This window comes from Bos indicus, chromosome 1 (assembly GCF_029378745.1).
Source record: "Bos indicus isolate NIAB-ARS_2022 breed Sahiwal x Tharparkar chromosome 1, NIAB-ARS_B.indTharparkar_mat_pri_1.0, whole genome shotgun sequence".
In the NCBI taxonomy this organism is placed as follows: domain Eukaryota; kingdom Metazoa; phylum Chordata; class Mammalia; order Artiodactyla; family Bovidae; genus Bos; species Bos indicus.
In genome coordinates, this window is record NC_091760.1 from 2,857,779 (window position 1) to 2,862,231 (window position 4,453).

At 42.8% G+C, this 4,453-nt stretch overlaps 1 long non-coding RNA gene across 1 annotated transcript; it reads right to left on the reverse strand.

Annotated features, from left to right (window-relative positions):
* Positions 1-1,770: 1,770 nt before the first annotated feature.
* Positions 1,771-3,629, reverse strand: LOC139181812 (uncharacterized). Its single transcript, XR_011565590.1, has 2 exons — positions 2,613-3,629; positions 1,771-2,192 (listed from the first exon to the last, which is right to left on the reverse strand). It is a non-coding gene; the product is annotated as an uncharacterized lncRNA (long non-coding RNA).
* Between the last annotated feature and the right edge of the window lie 824 nt (positions 3,630-4,453).

Below are 4,453 nucleotides of genomic sequence, written 5' to 3' on the forward strand. Positions count from 1 at the left end.
ATACGATGGTTATTTATTATATTAGAAATTAAGACTGGGGAAAAAAAAACTTCAAAATATTACTTATCAGGAGTTCCCTGGCTGTCCAGCAGTTAAGACTCTGCTTGCCAACGCGGGGGACACAGGTTCAATCCCTGGTCCGGGAAGGTCCCACCTGAGGCAGAGCAACTAGGCCTATGAGTTGCACGTACTGAAGCCCCTGGGCCTAGAGCCTGTGCTTCTCAACAGCAGAAGCCACCGCAGTGAGAAGTCGACATGACATGAGGGAGAGCAGCCCCTGCTCACCGCAACTAGAGGAAAACCCGCACTCAGCAACAAGGACCCAGCGCAGCCAAAAGTAAATACATCAACAAAAATTACTTATCAAGTCATTCAGAAGTAGAAAAAAGCCAGTTACATGTGAACGCAACAAATCCTTAGGAAAAATTATTATATTTTCCCAAACAAAAAGCATTTGCTAAGAACCGTGCTACTCTTTCATAGCTTCACAGATCTCTTTAACTTCTGGACAGTAGCTTCTGGTGGACAGTAGCTGGGTCCTATGGCAGCTCTGCACACAGTAGGTGGGCTGTCACACGTAACACAGTCGGTGGGAAATTCCACTTCACACTCATGAGAGAATGAAAGTGAAAGATGCAAATAACCTCTTGGTTATTATTTTGAAAATAGTTTTTTTTAAATTAATTTATTTATTTAAATTGGAGGCTAATTACTTTACAATATTGTAGTGGTTTTGCCATACATTGACATGAATCAGCCATGGGTGTACATGTGTCCCCCATCCTGAACCCCTCTCCTACCTCCCTCCCATCCCATCCCTCAGGGTCATCCCAGGGCACCAGCCCTGAGCACCCTGTCTCATGCATCGAACCTGGACTGGCGATCTATCTCACATATGGTAATATACATGTTTCAATGCCATTCTCCCAAATCATCCCACCCTCCCCTTCTCTATTTTGAAAATAGTTTTGACTTTGCCGACCTCCTGAAAGGGTTTCTGAGGCTATACTTTGAGAGCCACTGTTCTGGAACACTCAGGAGACTCAGCTCAAAGTTTTACTAGCGTCTGTTAGCTTGCCAGAGTGACTGGATAAATGATAAATGTTTGTTTGTTCAGTCGCCAAGTGGTGTTTGACTCTTTGCAACCCCATGGACTGCTGCATGCCAGGCTTCCCTGTCCCTCACCCGAGTTCATGTCCATTGAATCAGTGGTAGTGATAAATATGTGAAGACAAGTTACTTTCCCATTTACCAGCATCTCTAGAATGTCTTAGGCCCACACCATGTGTGTGTGTGTATCCACTGTATCACCTTTATAGAAAATCTGGAATCTCAGCAATCCATGGCGCATGATGCTGGGAGTTGAGGCTTTTCAGAGGTTCCTTTTTCCTAGTCTTTCCTTCTAGGGCTCCCAGATGGAATTAAAGGGCAGACAGGATGGTCCCCAGCTGTTTCCAGGAGACCCATGACTTCTTATGGTTAAATCTAAAAGATGCTTATTAGTCTCTTTATCCTAAAGCAGTGGACATTTTCAGGGTCATTCAAATTGATAACAAAAAAGCTTCTTTCCTTTGTAAACAGAAAAAAAGCTTTTTTAAATTATTATTTTTTGTGCCTGTCAGAATTTTGTTCATGGTACTAATTTTCAAGTATCCCCAAAACTTTATTCTAATTATGTTGAAATACGCAGCGTCTAGTTTTGTCTCAGCCCTGGAATTCTGTTGTTCAGATGTTTTTCATGAAACAGAAATGCTTTTACATGACTAACAGTTCATTTATGATTCATTATTATTTTGAGCTATAATTTACATACCATAAAACATCCATTACAGTTCAATAACTCTTCATAATTTTATAGAATTCGGCAACCACCACCACAGTCCAAAATATTTGCTTATTTTTGTTTGACTCTTTAAAATATCTTAAGTACAATTAGCATTAGAGAAAATATGGATGTCTACTTTAAAACAAAAAAACCCCTGAAATTTGAAAGTATTTTAAAGTAGTGTTTTTTCCTTCAGTGACTATGTCTTAAACTAAGCCAACTGAACTCATTTTAATGTCAGTCAATTATTAAATAATTTATTAAGGACTTCCTTGGTGATCCAGTGGGTAAGAATCCACTTGCCAATGCAGGGGACACAGGTTTGATCCCTGGACTGAGAAGATTCCACATACCACGCACGGGGCAACTGAGAGAGAAAGTTACATGTGACAATAAGAGAATCCACCGCAATGAGAAGCCCACGTACCACAACTAGAGAGAAGCCAACGAGAGAAAGCCTACATGCAGTAATGAAGATGCACCACAGCCAAAAATAGATCTGGAAAAATTTATCAAGCATCACATCGTTATCGAGAGCTCTGTGTGTGGTGAGTCCAGCTGCTCACAGCTCAAAGGCCCATAAAGAGGCCAGGCTGGTGGAAAGGAAGGTTTGCTTTATTTCAGACGCTGGCAACTGAGGCAGGGGGATGTCTGTCCAGAGGCCCACTCCCCCATCCTGACAAGCAGGAGGCGAGAGCTCCTATAGACAGAGGGGGCAGGGGGCTACGTGCAGAAACACACAGTCGTCTCTAGCAGTCATCTTTAAATCGGTCATCAGTGGTCTCACCAGCATCAGCCCGTTTCAGGTACAGCTAATCTTCAGTTCCAGGGTGCACTTGTCCCCATTTCTTTACGATGTGATCAGTTCTCGGAATTGCGGCAGCTCGTCTCCTGGGTACCGTCTGGTCGTCACGTAGTTAGCTTCCCCACCTGGTGTTTTGGTGTCTGTAATACAGCTCCCAGGATGTGGCGCAGAATATTATCTGCAGCCCTTGAGAGGGAACTAAAGGTCCTTGACTGCGCTTAATGACTACATTTTCATTTAGTCCCCTTTGACTATTTTTCTTTGATTCTGCAGTTCTCATTTCTCTGACTAATCTTATTCGTTGACTAAGGTTTTCCACAGACAAGAGGCAGGCAGAGGGCACGGCGGTGCTGGTGTGGGGGAGGGCAAGGACTGTAATGGTCCTTGTCTTCTGCTCTGTTTCAACTTAATGGCTCATTTTGTGTGTCAGCCTGGCTTGGCTGCACCACCCAGATATTTGGTCACTGTTCTAGATGTTTCTGTGAAAGTATTTTTTAGATGTGTCCCAGTCTTTTTTTTGTCATGAAGACAGTAGTTGTATGAGATTAGGGCCTACCATATTGACTTTACTTTACCTCAGTCACCTCTTCAAAGACCATGTCTCCAAAGACAGTCATTCTGAGCTACTGGGTGTTACCACTTCAACGTCAACATTTACAGGGGATGAGAAGAAACACAGTTAAGCCCACGGAAGGCTAGTCTACTTGACTAACTTCCTTTAAACTTTTAAAAATTATTTTTCCTCTTGAGACATTCAATTGAAAATAAGAATTTCAAAGTCAGTTTGGGTTGATATAGCACAGCACCACAGCCTGGTGGCTTATAGACAGAAATTTATCTCTCACGGTTTTGGAGGCTGGAAGTCTGAGATCAGGCAGGGTTGATTTTGGGTGGAAGCCCTTCTCCGGGTAGCAGATTGGTGACTTCCTCTTTTGTCCTCACTCTGATGAGAGCAAAGAGGGGAAGTGAGCTCTCTGACGACCGTTATAGGGGCACCGATCCCACTCATGAGAGCTCCACCCTTGAGACTACATCTAATCTTAATAACCTCCCCAAAGCTCCACCTCCTAATAGCACTGTGGCAGGTAGGGTTTCAACAGATGAGTTTTCAGGAGACATAAACACTCCAGTCCACAACACCCAATTTTAATTTTCAATCCTCTGAGCTCATTAAGGGTTTAACTTAACATTCTTGTCAAAGCAATGATGTCTGGAGAATGACAGCAGCCTTAGCTGTTTGTGTTTGCTCAAGTTTTCAAAAGTGTAGAGTAAATCGCAATCTGTAAAGAAGGTTGAGCTCTGCCTGATTTCCCCTCCTACAAGTCACTTCAGGTTAAGTCAACAAATAGGGCTTAACTCTTTCAGCTTTCCTTAACACTTGGTGAATAAATCATTTATCTGTTCATTCATCATTTAGATTCTTGACCGTCTACTGTGTAGATGTGCCGGGTACTCTCTAATCTCTTTTGCAGTGATCAAGATTAAAAGAAGAAAACAAAAAGCACAAAAGTTCTCCCCAACTAGAGCTCACATTCTAGTGGGAGAGACAGAAAATATTCAAGAGATAAAAGATGCTTTTTTTTTTCCTAAAGAGAGAAAATAAGTCATGGAAGGGACTTAGGAAATATGTGGTATGTGTGTGTGTGTGTGCAGGGTCAGGGGGGGTGCAATTTAAGGAGAGGGAGCAGAACAGGCCACCCTGAAAAACTAACACTGAAGTCAAAACTTGAAATCAACATATGAGTCATGGGGTCAAGCATGGTAGAAGAGCAGAACTAGGGAGAGAAGTTGGTAAGTGCAAAGGCCCCGAGGCAGGGGCAGGC